The sequence below is a fragment of the Carassius carassius genome, chromosome 41, assembly GCF_963082965.1.
Source record: "Carassius carassius chromosome 41, fCarCar2.1, whole genome shotgun sequence".
Taxonomy (NCBI): Eukaryota; Metazoa; Chordata; class Actinopteri; order Cypriniformes; family Cyprinidae; genus Carassius; species Carassius carassius.
This window is the reverse complement of record NC_081795.1, coordinates 20235519-20261573: the sequence shown is the minus strand read 5'-3', so window position 1 is coordinate 20261573 and position 26055 is coordinate 20235519.

Below are 26055 nucleotides of genomic sequence, written 5' to 3'. Positions count from 1 at the left end.
TAACACAAACTATGGTTTCTCTCTTTTCTAGCATTTTAGATACGGTTGCTCCTTTACACTTAAAGAAGATTAAGCAAATCACTAACGCCGTGGTATAATGAGCACACTCAAAACCTAAAGAAAGCAGCCAGGAAAACGGAGCACAGCTGGAGGAACACAAAACTAGAGGTTTTTTGTATTGCTTAGTGGGAAAGATAGAGCTGATCAATTTTTGTCTCTTTTAGAAGAAAACAAACATAACCCAAGGTATTTATTCAATACAGTGGCTAAACAAACAAAAAATAAAGCATCAACAGGTGTTGATATTTCCCAGCAGAACAGCAGTAATGACTTTATGAACGTATTTTCTTCCAAGATCGATACTATTAGAGATAAAGTTGTAACCTGGCATCCATCGGTTACAGTACTTCAGATATACTATAGATATAGATTCCATGAGGAACAAATCCACTCATTCTTTACTATGGGAGAAGAAGAATTGTACAAATTTGTTAAATCATCTAAACAAGTTGTTCTCAATCCTCGTCCTGGAAAAACCCCAACACTGCACACTTTTGGTTTCTCTTTTATCTGACACAAACATTTGAGGTCTTGGAGTCTTCACTAATGAGCTGATGAGTTGAATCAGGTGTGTTTGGATAGGGAGACATCTAAAATGTGCAGTCTTGGGTTCTCCAGGACCAGGATTGGGAACCACTGATCTAAACCAACAACATTCCATCTAAGCTCCTAAAAGAGGTTCTACCAGAAGTCATAGATCCTCTTCTGACTATTATTAATTTGTCATTGTCATTAAGATATCTCCCTAAAACCTTCAAACTGGCTGTTATTAAGTCTGTCATTGAAAAAACACACCTTGACCCCAAATAAATTTAATTACAGACCGATCTTAAATCTACCTTTTCTGTCCAAGATACTAGAAAAGTTACTATCCTTCCAATTATATTCCTTCTTAGAGAAATATTTTATCTGTGAGGATTTCCAGTCAGGGTCTAGACTGTATCATAGTACAGAGACTACTCTCATTAGAGTTATAAATTACCTGCTCTTATCATCTGATCATGGTTGTGTCTCTCTATTAGTGCTACTGGACCTTAGCGCTGTGTTTGACACTATTGACCACAACAATAGAAAATTGTGTTGGCATTAGTGGAAGTGCATTAGCATTGGTTCAAATCATACTTATCTGACCACCATCAGTTCGTAGCAGTGAATGAAGAGGTATCATGTCGATCACAAGTGCAGAGTCGAGTACCTCAAGACTCAGTACTAGGGCCATTACTTTTCTGCATTTTAACATCTCAACAATATCTAAATTATGACCTATGCTCTCAATGTCAAATGCAGAAACGTTAATTCATTCATTCATGACCTCAAGGTTAGATTATTGTAATGCTTTATTGGGTGGTTGTTCTGCATGCTTAAAACAAACTCCAGCTGGTCCAAAATGCAGCAGCTAGAGTTCTTACTAGAACCAGGAAGTATGACCACATTAGCCTGGTTCTGCCAACACTGCACTGCCTCCCTATTAAAAATTGTATTTAAAAATCTTGCTTATTACTTATAAAGCCCTGAGTGGTTTAGCACCTCACTTTTTTAACAAGCTCTTGTTGCATTATAGTCCTCCATGTCCACTGCATTATCAAAACTCTGGCAATTTGATAATACCTAGAATTTCAAAATCAGCTGCAGGCGGCAGATTACATTTATTCATTTAGCTGACACTTTTCCTTTTCCTATTTAGTGCCAAAACTCTGAAATAACCAACCTAACATTGTTTGGGAGGCAGACACACTCTGCCAGTTTAAATCTAAATTAAAGACCCATCTCCTTAACCTGGCTTATATATAACACACTCAGTTCGGAAATCATTTAGGAAAGCGGAACCGGGAACACTTCCCATAACACACAATGTACTTGCTACATCGTTAGAATAATGCATCTACGCTAATATAAGTCTGTTGATTTCTTATTGCGAGGTCACCGTAGCCACCAGAGCCAGTCTGTATCCAGATCAGAGGGTCACTGCAGTCACTTGGATCCAGTATGTATCCAGTCCAGATGGTGGATCAGCACCTAGAGATGACCTTGACAGCCCTGAATGTCAGCGGAGACCAAGACAAGAGGACTCATCTGGTTCCTGTGGTCTTATCTCGGTGGCCATCTATGAGACAAGGTGGGGATGTGTCTCTGGGCCTCATCTAGTTGTCCTGGTCTCTGCTGACATTGTCAAGGTCATCTCTAGGTGTTGATCCACCATCTGGTCTGGATACGTACTGGATCCGCGTGACTGCAGTGACCATCTGACCTGGATTCAGACTGGATCTAGTGGCTACGGTGACCTCGCAACAAGAGAGAAACAGACTAATATTAGCATAGATGCCATTCTTCTAATGATGTAGCAAGTACATTGTGTGTTATGGGAAGTGTTCCGGGTTCTGCTTTTCCTAATTAATGCAGCCTAAAAAACCTTTACTGGATTTAAATTTTAGAAATGTGTTAGTGTGTTATGTGTAAGTCAGGTTAAAGAGGTGGGTCTTTAATCTAGATTTAAACTGACAGAGTGTGTCTGCCTCCCGAATAATGTTAGGTACATTATTCCAGAGTTTGGGAGCTAAATAGGAAAAGGATCTGCAGCCCGCAGTTGATTTTGATATTCGCGTTATTATAAAATAACCAGAATTTTGAGAATGCAGCGGATGTGGACTATAGGTGACTATAGTGCAATGTAGCCGCACTAGGTTGTACATAATAATTAACTCAAATTATATATAGGGAATTTGAATAATTAATCAGGAATATGATTAATATATATATATATATATATATATCATATGACAGTTACATTAATATTATTGTAGATGAAAAAGAGCTCAATTGCATATATCAATAACTCATTACAAGCCACTGTAATTTACTCATTAATATGTCAATATTCCATTCTTCATATCAATTATAGTGATATCTCTTACTGTAAATTACCGCAAATCAAACAGTGGTTTGTCCAGCAAACGTCCGTAAGATTAACTTATCAATTTTCAATAAAGTTATCACTTCTTATAATTCAAGTAAAAATATTCTCTGGCCATGAAAACATTATCCTATCATTATGAAATTTAGATTACTAAAAAGTAAAGAGCTTGTAGCTAAATATCAGACATTTCATTGACTCGTGAAGTGAGCGTTTCAGTCGGATGCAATCATGAATATATATTGGTTTTTAATAATTGAACTAATAATACATCAAATTACAAATCACACAGGGTAAATACGCGTACGACAATATAGACAGTAAACTTTTTACAAGACATAACGGAATCCAAATTAGGGAGAGGGAGAGAGAGAGAGAGCGAGAGAGAGAATGAGTGAGAGAGGATGAATGACAGAATAGGCCTGATCACAGAATCACGCGCTCAGTTATGCAAACTTACAGACAGTAACCCTTGAAAGACAACAACGAATCAAATCACCTTGAAAAGGTAATAGACAAACTTTAAGCAGCATTTAAATCTCCATAGAGAATGATACTTGCATGTGTCTCTTTGTGGCTCGCCAGAGAAGCGTGCATGTGAGCTGGTCCTTTGTAGCTAGGCGTGTTCTCTCGTGTCTTTCAATGCTGCTGCAGAATCGCGCGGTATATTTGAAAGGTTCAACAAAGCAATGTTTCATAATTCGTCTTCCTCGTGTGGAGAGGCGAATAGGTGAATAAACTTAGTAATGAAAAGAAACAAAAACAACGAGATGAAAGCTCCCGAAGGAGCCATGGGAATGGCTGTTCTCTCAGCCGCCGTGCTGAGAGGGACCAGACAGTGCAGGCTGCACGGAGAAGAGCGTAAGAGTCAGAGTAAGAGCCAAGAGTCAAGAGAGCGGGAGGAACTTCCTGGGTCAGTCCTTATAGCCTGACTGGTTCACGCCTCTGTTCGTGTGAACAACCAATGAACGTCCGCGATCTAAAGCGGGAAAAAGTTCCTTTGTCTCTGGGGAAACACCCACTCTAATAAGTTCTGGCTTATCAGATTTCAGCAGTGATATTCTAGCAAATTCGTAATTCCAGATTAATACATTTTACACACCTTTCATATAGGTGGATAGTTGGGTCACAACATGACAATTTCAAAGATACCAAAAATTACATATATAACTGATAGAAACACAATGTTACATTCATATGCAGAATTACACACATTTAAAGATTAACACACGATAAAATTGTAGATACTCCAATTTTTTATTATTGAAAACATCTAATGCACCAAAAAGCAATACTTAATACATTTAGAATACAGTAGCCTACTAAAAGGTGCCAGTGAGCTGGCTTTTTCCTGTCCTGTTTGTTAAGTCATAAAGTTTAACGACCTGCTAAGGGGGTAGGGTTACAACTCATGATTCTATTTGAGAACATTAAAATTAGGAGAAACATTTCCCATTTATAAATTAGCAACTTGTAATCCTCACATAACAAGGATTAACCATTTTATGCAAAGCAAACCTATTCAAGATACATATTATTAAGGACATAAAGAGCATAAAGAAAAGTTTGTTTGTGTGTGTGTGTGTGTGTGTGCTTACTGGGGAAATGTATCAGAGTAAAAGTATACATTTTAATTAGGAAATGTAGTGGAGTAAAAGTTGCCTGAAATATAAAAACTCAAGTAAAGTACAGATACTTTACAGAAAATGAAGATCGTTCTGTAATTAACTAGGTCTTCTAGGTTTAGTAGTGTTTTTTTTTTTTTTTTTTTTTTTTGATGAGAGGCTTAATAACAGCCAGTTTGAAGGATTTGGGGACATATGCTAATGACGATGACAAATAAATAATAGTCAGAAGAGGATCTACGACTTCTGGAAACACCTCTTTCAGGAGCTTAGATGCATACATGTTGTTGGTTTAGATGATGTAAGAAGTTTATACAATTCTTCCTCTCCAACAGTATGTTGTGATACTGTAGCTGACAGCTGCATGGTTACAATTTTATCTCTAATAGTATCGATTTTGGAAGTAAAGTAGTTCATAAAGTCATTACTGCTGTGCTGTTGGGAAACATCGTGTTTTTTTTTTTTCTGTAGGATAGTGTACTTTCCCGCATAGCAGTATGAAATACCTCTAATTTTGTTTTCCTCCAGCTGCGCTCCATTTTCCGGGCTGTTCTCATTATACCACAGTGTAAGACTGTTTTTCTTAATTTTCCTTAAGTTTAAAGGAGCAACCGTATCTAAAATGCTAGAAAAGAGAGAGTCCATGGTTTCTGGTACATCGTCAAGTTGTTCTGAGTTGTTTTATGAAGTTTACACAAGACTAGATAATGAGCTGTGATATCATCGCTTGGCTGCATAATTTCAACACCATCAACATAAATTCCATGTGACAGTATTAAACTAGACCCTTATGTTGAGTATGAATTCAACAATGAGTAGGACCTGACACGTATTGTCTAACCCCAATAGAGTTCAAAATGTCCATGAATGCTGATCCCAATGCATGTTTTATATTATCAACATCAAAATTAAATTCACCAAGAATTAAAACTTTATCTGCAGCCAGCACTAACTCGGATATAAAATCAACAAATTCTTATAATAATTTATGTATATAATAAATTCTGTATGGTGCCCTGGTGGACTATATACAGTAGCCAGTAAAACATCACAGGGGATTTATCATTAACACTTGTTTCTCTGGATAATGTTATTTGAAGCACCATTACTTCAAATAAATTATACCTAAAGCCCACCTTCTGAGAAATACTGTATTTTTTTTTAAATATAAATTAAAGCAACATGTCCACCTTTACCTTTTGGATGTGGCTCATGTTTATAAAAGTTATCCTGTGATTGTGGGGTAGACTCATTTAAAATAATGTAATCATCAGGTGTTAGCCAGGTTTCTGACAAACATATCACACCTAGGTTTGATCAGTGATCATATCATTTACAAAAAGTGTTTTCGTAGAAGAGAAAGATCTGTTTTTTTTTTTTTTTTTTTTTTTTTTTGTTGAACATCAATTAAATTACTACTCTTAAATTGGTTTGCACGTTTTTTGTATTTTCTAGTTTGGGGAAAAGACACAGTTTCTATAGTGTGATATCTAGGTGAAACAGTCTCTATGTACTGAGAATTAACTGATTTCTGTGGTGTGAGGCTGCTAGCAGATGGTCAGTTTAGCAGGTCTGTCTGCTTCCTGACCTGGGCCCCAGTTAGTCAAGTGCAAACTCTAAGACTAAGTGCCAAATTTCTAGAGAGATGAGTGACACCACCCGAGGAGGGATGCAGACCATCTCTTTTCAACAGGTCAGGTCTCCCCCAAAAACTCGTTCAGTTGTCTATGAAACCTATGTTACTCTGCGGGCACCACTTAGACATCTGCTATGTATCTCATCACCACGGTGAGAGCTAAACTGTATTTGCCATTTCTCACCGTGATTGAAGAATGATTCTGACTTACCACTGTTGTTAGATGAACTCGTTAAAATCAGTGCAAGAGAGAAAAGAAACAAGGCAAAAGAAAAAACGAAAACGTTAAAAGACACGAATAGAAATTGTCTGTAGGTGATTTTAAATTTTTAATCGAACGGTCAGATTATTCAAATTAGATTTATAGATAATATTGAATATGGTGTGAATTAAATTAATATTTTATCACTTTAGATAACAGAGAGTGATAGTAAGATAGAGATTCAACAGAAAAGCGGAGCTACCATCACAAACCACTCTGCAGCATGCGGACCAAATAGATGTCTCCTTGATGTGCATGTGCTATCAGTGTAACCATACCCGCTGTTCGTTTTCTGGCTTTTATTGTCACAGCCATGAATAATGATTTGTTGATTTTTTTAAAGGGGGTGGGACATTCTCATTCTATTGTATATTTAATTGAACAAAACTCAGTGTTGTGCAGGATCAGTCATCATTATTTTAATCCATTTTCTTATAAGAGGTCTGTAATTTGTATCTCTTTTATGAGAATGCTAGCATATAAATTACCTATAAACTAACACACATAGAATAAAACCCACAACACTTTTGTTTTCCAATTTTAAAAGATGTATTTAAATGAAAATAAGTGTTTGTGGCGAGTGGGGCGGGGCCGAGGGATGTGGGAACAAGGAGGGAGGCCGGCAATGATTGGGAAATCAGTGACACCTGCGACCCACTGCCGGTCTCGCGTAGGAGATGGAAGGATATAAAACTGGAGCGACGACAGTGAAGGACGAGAGAGGACCAGGCCTGGGCTTTTAGTTGTGTTTTGATTTTTATTTGAGCGCACCAGTCGTCCATGAGGGGCTGGTGCGCTGTTTTGTGTTTATTTTGTATTATTAAAATGTTGTTTGATTGTCCGCCGGTTCCCTCCTCCGGCAGTGGGTCGCAGGTGTCACTGATTTCCCAATCATTGCCGGCCTCCCTCCTTGTTCCCACGTCCCTCGGCCCCGCCCCACTCGCCACAGTGTTCTTTGATGAGTGTATTGCAACTAAGCAGAAACCGCTGTACCATTTTTCACCACAGCTCATATTGCAATAAACATGCAGACATTCCTGCTAATGTACAACTATGTGAAAGTTGTGCTATGAATTTCAAGTATGTTTCTATCTTAAAGTGTGTGCCTTTTATTCAACGAAGGGCTGCTAATATCCTATTATCCATTTATGACCTCCCCTTTCTGCCATGTAAGGATCAGGCTTTGATAGCAGCAAAAAGCATTTTCCAAGACAGATGTACATTAATGGGTGTTCCCGGTGCTAATAACATTCTCTTTAGGCCAGCTGGATTTGAAGAGGGAAATGGGTCTATTAATTAGATAAATTATAGTTCTGTCACATGAGGCTTTTTATCAGTGGTTCAATGCAATGATGGCATGTTGGAAAGGAGAAATAACCTAATGAGGGGTCCTGACCTTGAATGCTCTGGAAGCAAACACCACCTGCTCAGCAAAGAGGTGGTTTATGATAATAGTTCGGGATTGTATGTGTGAGAATTTTCAACATAGTCTTGGTAGCTTTCCCGTGTGTTTGTATGTAATGTGGTTTACATTTTGATATGTATAATATCACAAGGTTTTTTTTTAGTGCCACTATTACAGCGGTTCTCAATTCCAGTCCTCGTGCCCACCTGCTCTGCATATTTTGCATGTCTCTCTATGTTAATACACATGATTCAGATAATTAGCTTGTTCGAAGTAAGCTCTGTGCGTGAACTGTGTTCCGATTGACATGGTCCCTACACAGATTTCATTGCTCCCTAATCCCTGAGCAGGGGAAATTTGTTGAAGGTTACTTCACTTTGGAGCAAACATTCACAGATTTGCACTGTGCAACGTCTTCACACATGGAAAAGTGTGACATCATATACATCACGAAATAAATACAATTTAAATTCACATCTCTCACACTTTGCACTTTGAATGGAAGATATTAAATTAAATTCAATTTAATTTTATTTGTATAGCGATTTTATATATTATAAGAAAAAACATTGCAAAGCAACTTTCTACAATTTTTAGTAATAGCTTATCCGTGGTGACTGTCAGTTTATGTCCATATGGCAGATATGTATGGAAAAATCAATTAAAGACATAATAAAACAGATGATAAACACTATAAACAGAAATTATTATATAATGGAATCACACTTACAGCAAAATTTGGTACCGTATTTTTCGGACTATAAGTCGCACCTGAGTATAAGTCGCATCAGTCCAAAAATACGTCATGTTGAGGGAAAAAACATATATAAGTCGCACTGGACTATAAGTCGCATTTATTTAGAACCAAGAGAAAACATTTCCATCTACAGCTGCGAGAGGGCGCTGTTTTCAGTGTAGACTACAGGAGCACTGAGCAGCATAGAGCGCCCTCTCGCAGCTGTAGACGGTACTGTTTTCTCTTGGTTCATTTCTCTTGGTTAATGTCAAATTAATTTTGATAAACAAGTCGCACCTGACAATAAGTCGCAGGACCAGCCAAACTATGAAAAAAAGTGTGACTTATAGTCCGTAAAATACGGTAGTTCTGTATGCTATGTCAGGGTTAGCATTATCTGAGGGGTGACATCATCTCTGAGGTGTTCTGAATCCAGACTGGAGCTTGTGTTAATCCTAGTTACCACGGTGTAAAACAGAGAATCAAATAGAGGCACAATTAGCATAGCTGCTATTCCAACCAAGTAAAATTAATTTGTTTAACCCAAGCTAAAGAATAATTATTTGCATTTGATCAGATATAACTGCAGTTCAAAATAATGAGATGCACTATTTGAATGCTTTCAGATAGAGATGGGTTTTTAATATAGAATTAAACAGAGAGAGCGTCTCTGAATCCTGAACATAATCAGGAAGGCTATTCCAGAGTTTGGGAGCCAAGTCCAGCGTTTTGTGGCCTTAGGGAGTGTGATGGAGCTGCATTTTGGACTACCTGTAGCTTGTTTATTGAATATGCAGGACAACCACCTAGCAGTGCATTACAATAGTCCAGTCTAGAGGTCATGAATGCATGAAATAGCTTTTCTGCATCAGAAACAGGTAACGTTTCCTAGCTTGGCAATGTTTCTAAGATGGAAAAATGCTGTTTTTGTAATATGGGAAATATGGTTTTCAAAAGACAAGTTGTTGTCTAATATTACACACAGATTTTTGACTGTAGAGGAAGTAACAGTACATCCATCTAGTTGCAAATTGTAATCTATGAGATTATGTGTTCCAATAAGAAATATCTCTGTCTTATCCAAATTTAATAGGGGAAAATGATTGGTCATCCAATCTTTTACATTTTTAACACACACTGTTTGCTTAGATAATTTAGAAGTTTCATCTGGTCTTGTTAAGATATATAGTTGAGGATCATCAGCATAACAGTGGAAACTAATCCCATATTTTCTAATATTATTAACAAGGGTGAACATGTATATTGAAAATAGCAGAGGACCTAGAACGAATCCTTGTGGCACTCGATATTTTACTGGTGATAAATTAGATGACTCCCCACATTTAAATAAACACAGTTGTAGTGATTGGACAGATAGAATCTAAAGCCTGAACTTGAATACCTGTATAGTTTTGTAATCAATCTATGAGTATTTCATGATGTATGGTGTCGAACGCAGCAATAATATCAAGTAAAACTAGCAATGAAATGCAGCCTTGATCTTACGCATGAAGCATTTTGTAATTTAACAAGTGCAGTTTCTTTGCTATGGTGGGACCTGAAATTCCTCATACAGATTATTATTATTTATTTTTATTTTTTTCATAAATGGAAGATTTGAAATGGTCCTATAATTTGCCAGTTCACTAGGATCTAGTTGTGGTTTCTTAATAAGAGGCTTACTAACTGCCAACTTGAATGGTTTTGGGATGTGACATAAAGATAACGACAAGTTAACAATATTGAAAAGCGGTTCTTCTGCTACAGATAACAACTCTTTCAGTAATTTAGTGGGTACAGGATCTAATAAACATTTTGTTGGTTTAGATGCAGTGACAAGTTTTTTTAGCTCTTCCTGGTCTGTAGTTTTAAAGCACCACAGTTTATCTTTGGGTGAGATGGATGAAACTGAATTATTAGACGTTGTAGAATCTACATTTGTTATTGTATTTCTGAAGTCATAACTATTAAACTGTGAGGGAATATTTAAATTGGTGGCTTCTGGTTATTTGATAATTTAGCCACTATGCTAAATAAAAACTTTAAAATGAAAATGAGTATTCTGTGGTCTATACACAGTAGCCAGAGCAAGAGATACAATAGCATATTATCAAATGTGACTGTAACATTAAGCAGAAGTATTTCAAATGATTTAAACCTGTATCCTGTTTTATGGGTAACATTGAGATTATCACAATATATTGTTGCAACACCTCCCCTACGACCAGTCTGATGGGGCTCATGCTTATAACAATAGTTTGGTGGAGTAGACTCATTTAGACCAATATAATCATTTGGTTTTAGCCAGGTTTCAGTCAAGCAGAGTACATCAAAACTATTATCTGTAATAATTTCATTTACAATAACTGCTTTGGGTGTGAGTGATCTAATGTTTATGAGCCCAAACTTTAAAAATTGCTAATTTATTTAACATTTTTCTGGTTTAATCACGATAAGATTTTTTCTAGATCCTACATTAAATTTATATTTTGACCTCACTATTTGGGGAACAGACATAGTTTTAATAGACTGGACAGCACAACTACTTGTATCATTTAAGCGGGTAGAACAAAAGCCATCAAAGCAGTTTTTTTTGAGAATTTGCTTATATGGCTATATGGAGTGTAGTGTCCTGGAGATGTTGTCCGACAGGAGTTCCGCTCCGACTCTGCTGGGGTGCAGGCCATCAGAGTGAATAAGCCTAGGATGCTCCCAGAAAAGTTTCCAGTTACTAACAAAGAGCAGTTTCTGTTCTTTACACCACGACAATAACCATTTATTTAAAGCAAAAAGTCTACTGAACCTTTCGTGTCCTCATCAACACGTGGAGAGTGGTCCTGACACAATGATCGTCAACGCGGGCATCTCGATCAGGCTCCTGAAGTCCCTCTTCAGTGTCTCCGTCTGCCGCAGCGTTGAGTCGTTAACCCCAGTGGGAAGCATGGCCTTCATGATCATGGGTATTTGTGCAGAAACATTGAGACCACGAGCACCAGGGAAACAGTGAGTGTGCACTTTACCTTCGGCTAAAGAAGCATGGACATGTTGGAGGAGAGTCTCCAACGATTACAGTGTCGCGTTCCGTCTCGCGGAAGGAAGCAAAGCGGTTCTGATCTTGAAGAACGGAGGCGGAGAAGTCATCACCCAGGGCCTGGCTCGCGTCCTCCGCTGTGGATGCACCCAGGGTCCATGGTGTCCAAGCACTGGAGTGAAGGAAATCTGGAAAGATCATGGCCTGGGTACACTGGGCTTGTGCAGAAAAACACACGGAGTAGAGGTGGCAGGACTGTTAGCAGCATGCTGTATACTTACCCTGGACTTGTGAGTGTCAGCCCGGGAGGTTTCCAGCACAGCTCTCTGCTCTCTCAGCTGGGCCTGCCTCACCTCCAGGTCACCAAATGCAGCTCAGATGTGCCCTCACCTGCACTCAAAGGTAGATATATATCCGCCATTAAAGCAAGTAACAGTGGGTAAACCAATGGTAGTGTGTGTGAATAGAAAATTAGCAATGCACGCGGGATTAACGGCAACTATGCTGGTGATTGTTAATGGGCTATAAGCTAAATAGCGGATTCGGGAAATCAAAATAAATCTATGATAACAAGGTGGTCTGATTGTTTTTGTGGTAGAATATGATAGAGGATATATTCACACGTTATAGAAATAAAAATGAATGGTGTAAAAAAAAAGATTTTAAGATAAAAAATATTAGATACAAATTTACATGACGGATCTCAAACTCAAGACACACGGCAGCAACAAACAGGAAGGGAATATCATATGCGTTCGCTTCGAACTGGAATCATGGTGGAATATCTTGTGATGTCCACTTCGCAGGGATTTTTGAATAGAACAAATGACTGAAGTAATAAGAGAAACATACAGAGGATCAATGTTACGTCTTCTTTTTTTTTGCGTGAACATTGACTTGATTGCTGCTCTGACAATTCTTCGTTATATGTGAGGAACCTAGGTGTGCTATTTGATAGAAATCTTTCCTTTGAAAGCCATATTTCTAGCATTTGTAAAACTGCATTTTTCCATCTCAACATATTTCCAAATTACAACCTATGCTGTCAATGTCAAGTGCAGAAATGTTAATTCATTCGTTCATGACCTCAAGGTTAGATTATTGTAATGGTTTATTGGGTGGTTGTTGCACTGCCTCCCTATTATAATTGTATTTAAAAATCTTGCTTATTACTTATAAAGCCCTGAGTGGTTTAGAACCTCACTTTTTTTAAACAAGCTCTTATTGCATTATAGTCCTCCATGTCCACTGCATTATCAAAACTCTGGCAATTTGATAATACCTAGAATTAAAAAAAAACTGTGGGTGGCAGATTCTTTTCCTATTTAGCACCCAAACTCTGGAATAACCTAGCTAATATTGTTTGGGAGGCAGACACACTCTGTCAGTTTAAATCTAGATCAAAAACCCACCTCTTTAACCTTGCTTACACATAACACACTAATACATTTCTAATATTCAAATCCATTATTTAAGGATTTTAGGCTGCATTAATTAGGAAAAACGGAACCGGGAACACTTCCTATAACACACGATGTACTTGCTACATTGTTAGAAGAATGGCATCTTTGCTAATATTAGTCTGTTTATCTCTTATTCCGAGGTCACTGTAGCCACCAGATCCAGTTTGTATCCAGATCAGATGGTCACTGAAGTCACCCGGATCCAATACGTATCCAGTCCAGATGGTGGATCAGGACCTAGAGAGGACCTCTACAGCCCTGAATGTCAGCAGAGACCAGGACAACTAGATGAGCCCCAGAGACAGATCCACAGTCAAGGCCACTTATTGTTAAAAATGCTATACAAATAAAGGTGAGTTGACTTGACTTTGAGACTTCAGTCTTTGCAACTTCAGTGTTCTTACTTATTCACGAACAGCTTGTATCACTAAAAAGAGAACGGAAAACTTGAAATCACATTATATGACCCCTTTAAAACAAGCAAAAAAGAAGACAAAATAATATAAAAAAGACAAATTTCCCAGTTACAGCTCATTAGCTCTAGCATTTTGACCCGCTTCAAATCAGATACAGAGATGGTAAGACCACATTTATTTCAATGAATTAAAACATTTATCTGAATTAATTATTGATTGATTTAATGAGAGAGATAGAGAGATGACAGTTGCTTGTGTGAGTTACCTGTGTCTGCACCAGTGGCGGGTCTACGTCAAGTCAAGTCAAGTCACCTTTATTTATATAGCGCTTTAAACAAAATACATTGCGTCAAAGCAACTGAACAACATTCATTAGGAAAACAGTGTGTCAATAATGCAAAATGATAGTTAAAGGCAGTTCATCATTGAATTCGGTGATGTCATCTCTGTTCAGTTAAATAGTGTCTGTGCATTTATTTGCAATCAAGTCAACGATATCGCTGTAGATGAAGTGACCCCAACTAAGCAAGCTAGAGGCGACAGCGGCAAGGAACCGAAACTCCATCGGTGACAGAATGGAGAAAAAAATCCTTGGGAGAAACCAGGCTCAGTCGTGGGGCCAGTTCTCCTCTGACCAGACGAAACCAGTAGTTACGACGTGGTGGCCCCCCTATAAGATGTCTTGTGATTCGTTCATTTTACGGCCGATCAGTTTATAGACTTTACTGAATTCGTGGACTTGGACTTTTACTTTATAAGTCTGAGATGTCAAGACACCAAACAAAGTGATGGTAGGTAACCTTTATGTATGGTTTAATATGTTTGTATGGTTTCCTCAGATCAATGTTTTTACCCCCTCAGGCTTTGCTCGCGTTGGTCGTGGTTGATTTCAATCGAATGTTTAGTCACCGTTTAATAAAACACAATAAGGCCCTGTGTCCACCTAAGCATTTTTCCCTGCGGCTAGCGTATTTTAAAACGCCAGGAGCGCCCCGAGCGCTGAGTGTCTTTTTCGCGCTGAGTGCTGGCCGATTTTTTTCTCACGCCGAGAGTTGAAGAATGTTCAACATTGGATAAAACGCTGCGCTCATCACTGTCACTTTCTAGTCAGCTGACCAATCAGAGTGCAGGAGGGGCAGGCCAAATTCCACATCGAACAACTGTCACAAATGTCATTTTGTTACAAAGACGTGTCAACAAGTGCAAAATTACGCTACAGAGCATTTTAGTAAACGGTTATTTTTTTTTTAATGTCGGGAATTTCCCCTACTTATTAAAAGCTACGTTCATTACAGTAGCGATCATGAACACGATAAACATCAGACTGACATGACCTCAACATATAAAACAAACGACTCATTCTCAAAGTGCTCAAAGTGCTCATTCTGAAATCTGAATTTATTCAGAGAAATAACTGACTAACATTATATACAGCACAGTTTGACTGATTCGCTTCAAATCGGGTGATTTCAGGTCAGCGGTTTGAATGTAACTCAATGGTAACTCAAACGGTAGGGATTAGTAAGATGGCGGATCGAACACTTCCGGTGTCTGTTGGCAGTTTAGAACGCGATGAGCGATCCAGTGATATATATATAGATCAGTGGTCTCAACTGAAAAAAAGCTGTGCCACAAAAAGCTCTCTCAAGCGTTCACAAATGGGCGTTTTCAGCAGAGTCCTGGCGTTTTCAGCTGGCTAAAATAGCTTTGGTGGACACAGAGCCTAAAAGTAAAATACGCTGGGGGCTATCAAACAATAAACACTGTCATGATGATTTGCATATTTTGTATCAGTTTATTTTGTGACAGTGACCATTTTTAGCTTTGCTAGGATTTATGAATTTGATACTGATGACATAACACATGAACTGCATCAAGTGAGGAGGGTGTTAGAAAGGAAATTCCAGACTGGAATTGAATTGTCTAGCCTCCAAGAGTTGACCATCTTCCTTGAGCCATTCAAAGAAGTGTTTTATCAGCTTTTTCGTTTGTGCTGCATAGCTGTGGCCTTTACAAGTCAGCAGTGCATGTTGTGAGCGCAGCTTCTCTGCACTTAAGCTCATAAAAACACATTTATGCACTACTATGACTGATGACAGACTCAGTAATCTTGGAGTCTTAAGCATTGAGGTGAGGAGAGCCTAATGTCTTTATTTAGATGATTTTGTTAGACGGTTTGCCAGTCACTACAGAAACAGAATAATCCACCTGTTTTAGTTGAGGTTCTTTCTTTTTCGACTGTCTTCCTCTCTTTCTGCTACTGTTTTTATTGTTTCTAAACTAAAGACTGTCCTTTAATATATTAGCAGAGCACAATGTAATAGTTCCATATAATATTTTTAAACTGTGGTGTTTTCATTTGAACTGTTACAGTGCTAAAACTTTAAATCTGTGTTACTGAGCTTTTTTGTAAATTAATCTGAAAGACATGTTGAATGAAACACTATGATGTTTTTGGCCAAACCATTTGAATTATTACAGTAATGATAATTAAATAATAAATACATTTTTATTTATTTATTTATTTATTATTTGAAAGAGATTGTGAATAAAACTACTGTATATTGTAATGGCCAAACTACTTATTAAAATAAAATAATTGACATTGTTTCTGCTTCTGGGTTTTTAAAATTGCTCATCATTAAAACTGCTTTTATTTTATAAACTTGTTAGTTTTATGAAAACACTAAAAATAATAAACACTGGCTCGCAAATTTAACTTAATGGATATATACAGGGATGACAAAAAACTAAATCAAAACTTTATTACTACATTTGTTTACAAGTAACTTTATTCAAGTTAATAAAATACTAATAAATAATAAAATCAATAGGATTTACGTAATATACTGTAGAATTTAGCTTTTTTTTTTTTTTTTTTTTGGTCACTGGAGGCCACCCCATTTGGAGGCAGTGCCCCAGCATGGCTCTAGACACGCCCCTGGTCTGCACGCCTCTCTGTACAAACAAGGACGTTGTTTAGTCACTTTGATTGAACTTCATTGTTGAGGAAGATAATGTAGTAATCTAGTATCTACGCTATTTAATTTGTCAATTTAATTCACTGTGCAGCACCGACAAAAAGTTTGTGTGTGCACTGCACAATCTGCAATCTTCATCCTCTCTCCCTCTCACTGTGTTTATGTGTGAGTGATGTGTGTGCGTGTGCATCAATTAAAACAGAGCATTAATATAGAACGGTGATTAAACTGACTTGGAACTAGCTGTGCATTAAACTGTTTTAATGCATACAGGCAAGCCAGTCAGAATCAATTATTCAGAAAGACCATGGAATAACTAAATATAAAAACTCAGGTAGACACCAACCTATGGCAAAACGGCAATAAAGAAATTAACCAATACCCTCTGAAAAATCACATGCATAATTTCAGTGTCAAGAGACAAAATTAGCCAATTTAAATGGAATAAGTGCCCAGAAAAAATTATTGGAAGCAACGTAATTAGCAGGTAGGCCATTTCATACTCATTCATGCACACACCATAACAGTCAAAACTGTAAATCATTGATGCTGTACGATAATCCGATAACAAAAAAATCTATAACAATAATGTGCTTTTGAGTCTTTATTTTGGGAGACAATAACTTTATTTACTATGTACTTTTTGCTTTATAACTTTGCAAACTTTGTTAACATTCACATATGATACAATACACACTGCATGAAAGGCAATATTGGAAATGGAATAATAGGGGCACTTTAACCTTTTAAAGCTATTTAAAATATAATTAATTTCCCTGATGACAAAGCTGAATTTTCAGCATCATCATTCATCATTCATCAATTGAATTTGTGAAAATGGTGATGTGATGCATATGCATAATACATGTTTAGTTTATAGGCATTTGTGGGTATGTGCGCAGGTGCATGAATGTTTCATTACGAAATGATGATGACATCAACTGAATCATGAATGAACTGACTTTAACCTAAAAATTACTCTTTTTGTTATTGTCCTCAAGCATTATTGACAAACATTTCTGCTTTGACACAATCAGTATGGAATGCATAATCTGTTTTAGTCTCTTTCTTGGAAATGTGATATATATATTCTGAAAGTAAAAATACTGAGCCAAAGTCAAGACATTGGGTTCTCACAATCTTTTGGCTAAAATATCCTCAACGGTTGGAGTAATTTTTAGCAGTTTCAGTCACACTCCTGCCATCTCTGGATTGTGATTACAGGGTTGTCAGGATAGAGTCAAACCCTTTGAGATGGCCTAAAAAGGTAATTGGAGGGGAACGCTAATGACACATTTATCAAACTGAATCATCACCTTAACCCACTTCTCAAATGACCTCCCACGTAACACTAAATCACTGTGAATTACAGCATATGGGATGAAACATTACTGCATTAGACCGGAGTCCATGTGATCTTTTTAGGAGTTACATAAACAGTAGCACATGGAACGTCTCAGGTTATGAATGTACCCATGGTTCCCTGAGTAGGGAATGAGACACTGCGTGCTCTAGGGGTCGCTATGGGGAACACCTCTTCGTGACCCGTGTCTGAAGCATACATTGAAAAAACACCAACGAGTTGGCTGGCGACACCTTCTGACATCACTACCGGCACGACTATAAACAGGCATCGGGAGAAAACGTCATTCACTTCTTCATCTGAAGCTGGTTACATTCGTAACCTGAGACGTTCCCTTACAAGAGAACTTCAAACTGCATACTCTAGGGGTCGCTATGGGGAACAGTATACCCATGCCACCATGCTGAGGGGAGTGCAGGCCAGAATCATGGCACTAAGTACCAACTCTAACATTTCCATGGGAGTTGCCCCTGGGATGTTTTGATGGCTGTGAGTGACCCTTACGGCCAAAGGCCTAAGCTACATACCCAACTTAATCATTAGGGCCTCAGCCCAGGCTAAAGCTGAAGGCTTGGAATCAGGAAAGATTGCTTTAAAGGGATACGGCTAAGAACCTAGCATTTTTTACCAAGTCCTGTCTGACACACAGGGACTACCGCTTGCTTTCGCATAAGCTTGCTGAAAGAGCTGTCTCAACAGTTCCCTGGTAGCAACACCCTGTTTAGATAGGTATCCGAGGATACATAGGTGGAGAGTGCCCGAGATGAATGGGGCTTTTACCATCTCAAGAAAGTGCACGAAGCAACCATGCGAAGCACTCACCATATAGGATTTTAAAAAGAAAGCAGAATACTAGCGTGCAACCTTACCACAGTGTGGATTTCAGAAAGTGCACAAAGACATCACGTGCACACTAACCATAGTATGGCTTTTAAAATAATGTTCTAAGGAGGGGCTCTCATGGCACTCTGATAGAGCAGCTCATAGATGGAATGGTGCATCTCAAAACAGTTATGTTTTACGAGGCGGAGCACGTAACCCTTTCTTGAGTCTTGCATGCACACTTACCACTTACGTGGATTTTATAAAGTGCGCAAAATCTTCATGTGCACACTAACAACCATGTGGTTTTCAGAAAGTACACAGAGCTTAGCGTGTGTACCTAAAGATTCCTAAGCATCATAGAGGCACTGAACTGCATGGGAGTGGCAAGCTCAAATTTTACAAACCTCTGGCGAGGGGAGCATCACCTGAGGCAGCATATACTAGAAGACTTCTGTAACTGCCACCTCAACTTCCCGCTGGATGCGACAGCACAACTAAGCGGCCAGGAGATGCCTCATTTTAGTCCTGACCATCAGTATGGTGGTTACTATGAACATAGAACCAGCCAAAAACATTATTGGTCCATCATAGGAGACTGTTATGCGAGAGGTTTTCACCTACCCTCAATCAGATGGAGAGCTTGTGGTTACAGGGCAATTAGGAAGGGGAGGATAAAAGCAAAAGTTAAAAATCCCCAAAGGGAATGAGTAATTGCCTAGCTATCGCTCTGATTCAGACGAGAACACTGCCTCATCTGGATCACATCCCTTAGGTTCTGTTTACCTCCTCATGACCCAACAACAATAACAGCATAACATGTTTAAATCAAGACCTCAAATACTTGTAACTATGCAATACATTACATTACATTTACATTTACGTGTAGTCATTTAGCACAGCGGTCCCCATCCCCGGGGCCGCGGACTGGTACCGGTCCGTGTGTCATTTGGTACCGGGCCGCACAAGAAAGAATAAATAACTTACATTAAAAATGCAGTTGGTAACTTTTGTCGCTTGCGCCTGGCGGAAGAACATTGTAGCTGGAGCTACTTCTCTCTGTTTACATCTATGGCGAGTCACGCAGGTACTGTGCTACTCTGCAGCGTTGCTGACCCCAACCAACCTGACTAAACCTGACTAAAATAGTCCAACTACAAACACTTATTATAGGTGTAACGTAGTGATTAAGGATAAGACAAAAACACGGTTTGGAAAATGGATTCATGATGTACTCGCTCATTATATATTATCCATGTTATGTTGTTGGCGCAATGTTACGAGGACGCTGCTAATAAAGTTGCATACGAATTCACAGTGGATTCATGTTTGTTATTATATTTACAATATACCTCAGTTTTTATGCCAGTCGCATCATTTATTTTGTTGTATTTATCCATCACACCTTAAAGCCCGGTCCGTGAAAATATTGTCTGACCAGCCTAAAACATTATAGGTTTCCACCTAACCTCGATCAGGTGGAGAGCTGGTGGTTAGAGAGGAATTAGGAAGGGGAGGATAAAAGTAGAAGTTAAAAATCCCCAAAGGGAATGAGTAGATACCTAGGTAGCGCTCTGATTCGGACGAGAACGCTGCCTCGTCTGGATCACATGCCTTAGGTTCTGCTTACCTCCCCGCGACCCACGATTCCTCTACCCCTGCCCGCAGGTGGGGGAGAAGCATGAGTCGCGACACTAGCCTTCTGTGCCCGTCTTTAATCCTCAGATCGAAACTGTCCCGTACGGTGATACAAGAAACACGGGAGAGATCCAAATGCAGGTATGCGGTTTATTTAGGGGCAATCCAAAAAGCATAAACAGTCCAGGCAGGGTCAAAACCAGAATATCCAAACAACATGAAAACAGACAATAACACACGGCAAGGGCAAGACTACGGAAAGCATGAAACATACACAAGGACTCCGTGACACAGACTCAGACAGACCGGGTATAAATACACAAAAGGATGATGGGGAAACAGGAGACAGGTGGGGAACAATCAATTACCTAAACAAGGAGGAAGGTGACCAAATAAGGAGACAGGAAGTGATAAGGTGACAGACACCGTGAGAAAGGAGGACATCTAGTGGAAACCCAGGGACACAACCCAGACACTGTGACAGAACCCCCCCTCTACGGAGCGGCTCCCAGACGCTCCACGACAGACACAAAACAGACCAGGAGGGAGGCGGACAGGTGGAGGCTCAGGGGGAGGGATGGAGGGCCAGAAAAGAAAGACATTGGAAACAGGCACCAGAAAGTAACCACAAAACAGGAAGACCAGGAGGGAGGAGGACTGGAGGAGGTTCAGGGGGAGGGATGGAGGGCCAAACTACAGAGAGGAACAGGGACAGGAGTAAATACAAAAACAACAAACAAAAAACAACATGAAGCCCCCCAGGGCGGGGCAGAAGACCACCACGTCCTTGTGGTCGAGGCCAGAGTCCTCCAGGGCGGGGCAGAAGACCACCACAACCGTGTAGTCAGGGCAAGCGCCCCCCAGGGCGGAGCAGAAGACCACCATGTCCGTGTGGTCAGAGCAGAAGCCCCCCAGGGCGGAGCAGAAGACCACCACGTCCTCGTGGTCAGAGCGGACGCCCCCCAGGGCGGAATGGAAGACCACCACGTCCGTGTGGTCAGAACGGAAGCCCCCCAGGGCGGAGCGGAGGACCACCACGTCCTCGTGGTCGACGCCAGAGTCCCCCAGGGCGGAGCGGATGACCACCACCCCCCTGTGGTCGATGCCGGAGTCCAACAGGCCCGAGCAGCAGCCCACCCAGTGACTTGACTTGACTCTGAACGTCCAACGGTGACCCGCCCTGACTCTGGAAGGTCATCAGTGACTGGCCCTGACTCTGGAGAGTCCACTGGGACCTGACTCGACTCTGGACGGTCAACAGGAACTAGCCCTGACTCTAGACCGGTCTTGGGCACCGAATCGGGAACGGCATCGGGCACCGCCTCGGCCTCGGGAACGGCATCGGGCACTGCCTCGGCCTCCGGAATGGCATCGGGCACCGCCTCGCCCTCCGGAACCGCATCGCCCTCCGGAACAGCATCGGCCTCGGGCACCGCCTCGGCCTCCGGAACGGCATCGGGCACCGCCTCGGCCTCCGGAACAGCCTCGGCATCGGGCACCGCCTCGGCCTCCGGAACGGCATCGGGCACCGCCTCGGCCTCCGGAACAGCCTCGGCATCGGGCACCGCCTCGGCCTCCGGAACAGCCTCGGCATCGGGCACCGCCTCGGCCTCCGGAACAGCCTCGGCATCGGGCACCGCCTCGGCCTCCGGAACAGCCTCGGGCACCGCCTCGGCATCGGGCACCGCCTCGGCATCGGGCACCGCCTCGGCCTCCAGAACAGCATCGGGCACCGCCTCGGCCTCCGGAACAGCATCGGGCACCGCCTCGCCCTCCGGAACCGCATCGCCCTCCGGAACAGCATCGGCCTCGGGCACCGCCTCGGCCTCCGGAACGGCATCGGGCACCGCCTCGGCCTCCGGAACAGCCTCGGCATCGGGCACCGCCTCGGCCTCCGGAACGGCATCGGGCACCGCCTCGGCCTCCGGAACAGCCTCGGCATCGGGCACCGCCTCGGCCTCCGGAACAGCCTCGGCATCGGGCACCGCCTCGGCCTCGGGCACCGCCTCGGCATCGGGCACCGCCTCGGCCTCCGGAACAGCATCGGGCACCGCCTCGGCCTCCGGAACAGCATCGGGCACCGCCTCGGCATCGGGCACCGCCTCGGCCTCCGGAACAGCATCGGGCACCGCCTCGGCCTCCGGAACAGCATCGGGCACCGCCTCCGGAACAGCATCGGGCACCGCCTCGGCCTCCGGAACAGCATCGGGCACCGCCTCGGCCTCCGGAACAGCATCGGGCACCGCCTCGGCATCGGGCACCGCCTCGGCCTCCGGAACAGTATCGGGCACCGCCTCGGCATCGGGCACCGCCTCAGCATCGGGCACCGCCTCAGCATCGGGCACCGCCTCTGCCTCCGGAACAGCATCGGGCACCGCCTCGGCCTCGGGCACCGCCTCGGCCTCCGGAACAGCATCGGGCACCGCCTCGGCATCGGGCACCGCCTCGGCCTCCGGAACAGCATCGGGCACCGCCTCGGCATCGGGCACCGCCTCGGCCTCCGGAACAGTATCGGGCACCGCCTCGGCATCGGGCACCGCCTCAGCATCGGGCACCGCCTCGGCCTCCGGAACAGCATCGGGCACCGCCTCGGCATCGGGCACCGCCTCGGCCTCCGGAACAGCATCGGGCACCGCCTCGGCATCGGGCACCGCCTCGGCCTCCGGAACAGCATCGGGCATCGCCTCGGCATCGGGCACCGCCTCGGCCTCCGGAACAGCATTGGGCACCGCCTCGGCCTCCGGAACAGCATCGGCCACCGCCTCGGCTTCGGGCACCGCATCGGCCTCCGGAACAGCATCGGGCACCGCCTCAGCATCGGGCACCGCCTCGGCCTCCGGAACAGCATCGGGCACCGCCTCGGTCTCCGGAACAGCATCGGGCACCGCCTCGGGAACGTCCTCTGGGCCTTGAGGAACTGTAGACGCCTGTCTCCTCCTCCTCCGCCCTCTATGTTGGCGAACCGGTGATACCTTGTCTGGAGACTCAGGCGTTGAGTCGGCCATCTTGTGCTGTGGCGCTGGGCTGGCGGCCATCTTGTGCTGTGGCTCTGGGCTGGCGGCCATCTTGTGCTGTGGCTCTGGGCTGGCGGCCATCTTGTGCTGTGGCTCTGGGCTGGCGGCCATCTTGTGCTGTGGCTCTGGGCTGGTGGCCATTTTGTGCTGTGGTGCTGGCTCAGCAGCCATGACATGAACAGTCTTGGGAATCTCTAGGATCTTAGATAACATCTCGAAAGTAATCGAGAAAGGTGTCAGCGGCCATCTTAGGCGTTCGTGTTGAGCTGGCAGCCATCTTGCACTGTGGTGTGAGGCCTTCCATCTGGCCTCGTGGTGCGGGGTTGGTGGCCATGCACCGCAGCGGCGCTGGGTTGGCGGCCATCTTGTGCTGTGGTGCTGGACCAGCGGCCATCATGGGCAGTGTCGCTGGCTTCTTTCTTCTGCCCTGGTGAAACGGCGGCTCTGGTCCCTCCCACGTGAGCCCCGAGTCGAAGGGGGGCCATGGTGGAGAGCGATGCTGAGCTTCCTCTCGCCCACCTCCTCCTCGGCGACCTCCCCTGGTCCCGCGAAACACGACCAGGCGGGTTCCCTCAAACCGATTGCTCCTCTCCCGCTCTGTGGCTGGGGAAGAAGCGTTAATCGACATACCGCTGGATCTCAAGGTGACGGAGTCCTTCTGTCCCGTACGGTGATACAAGAAACACGGGAGAGATCCAAATGCAGGTATGCGGTTTATTTAGGGGCAATCCAAAAAGCATAAACAGTCCAGGCAGGGTCAAAACCAGAATATCCAAACAACATGAAAACAGACAATAACACACGGCAAGGGCAAGACTACGGAAAGCATGAAACATACACAAGGACTCCGTGACACAGACTCAGACAGACCGGGTATAAATACACTAAAGGATGATGGGGAAACAGGAGACAGGTGGGGAACAATCAATTACCTAAACAAGGAGGAAGGTGACCAAATAAGGAGACAGGAAGTGATAAGGTGACAGACACCGTGAGAAAGGAGGACATCTAGTGGAAACCCAGGGACACAACCCAGACACTGTGACAGAAACAGGCCAGGACCCCTATGTTGTTCGGGCTCAGACCTGGACCTTCGTGGAATGAAGAATCTGAAAGCAGCGGTGCACGCCTTCGTCTCCTTGAACTTCCAGATCACCGTCTCAACAGGTACTGTGCTGCTCTGCAGCATTGCTGACCCCAACCAACCTGACTAAAATAGTCAGAATATAAACACTTATTATAGGTGTAACGTAGTGATTCAGGATAAGACAAAAACACAGTTTGGAAAATGGATTCATGATGTACTCGCTCATTATATACAGTGTTGGGCAGTAACGCGTTACTATTAACGCGTTACTGTAACGCAGTTACTTTTGACAGTAACTAATACTGTAACGCATTACTTTTTAAATAAATTGACTCCGTTACCATTACCATATGATGCTTTATCCGTTACTTTTTTAAATTAATTAATTTTGGCTGCAGTGTAGCCTACAGCCTAACCTGTTTACAGCAGCGACGCATTGCAGGATTGGTGGATGCCAACCACTGTAAACACGAAGACACACTGTGGGCATGTTTCCGTTTATTCAAGTATGCGCGGCGGCAGTCATGGCGAGTCAAGGCGAGAGCAAGACAAGTTTCTCAAAGTGGAAATATGCTTATTATTTCACTCTAGTTGAGCATAAAGAAAAAAACATTTTAGTTAAATGTAAGCTGTGTCTTTCTGGTTCGAAGGTCCTATCTACTGCGATAAACAGCAACTCCAATCTGTCAAAGCACCTCCAGAAAGTACATGCCTCGACGAAGCTAGAAGCTAACGCGGGGTCGGTGGACTCACTCGAAGTGAGTCAAGCCCCTCCAGCCAAACAACAGCGACTAGATTTTAACCGGACTGTAAGCCAGGGACAGATTGACAAAGCTATTGCACGTTATGTAGTTGAAAACATGCAGCCTGTCTCTACTGTTGAGTCGCCAGCTTTCAGGCAGCTCGTTAGCCTGATAACATGTTCAGGCGGCACACAGCAAATGGGACAAAAACTTTTTCCAACTACTTGGATAAAGAATATTCAAAAATGGATGAAAAATGAAAAAAGACAACATTTGAGGGGCTAGACTATATCGCGACCACTGCAGACATTTGGTCTGTCCACAACAAAAGCTTCCTAGGCATGACAGCTCACTGGATAAATGCCGCTACTCTTCAACGCCAGAGAGCTGCGTTGGCCTGTAAAAGGATCAAAGGTAGACACACCTATGATGTCATTGCTGCTGAGATCGATCACATTCATTCATTATATGGACTGTCAACGAAAGTTACAGCTACGGTTACTGATAACGGCTCTAACTTATCAGTAACCGTAATCCTTCCAAATGTATCATCTCGAATCACTCTCTGATGATGAGGATGATGAAGAGGATGAAGAGGTTACCTTCACAAATGTTGCAGATGTGCTTGACACCTCCACAGAGGAGGGGATTGTTTTACCACCACATCTGAGGTGTGCCTCTCACACACTTAACTTAATTTCATGCTCTGATGTGGACAAGTGGCTGCTTTCAAATCCTGGGACTAAAGGAATTTACAGAAGTGCTATCGCCAAGTGCACAGCACTGTGGAGTAAGGCTAGCCGGTCGACTTTGGCTTCAGAGTTAGTGGGTGATTTGGTTGGCAAAAAACTGCTTGTGCCAT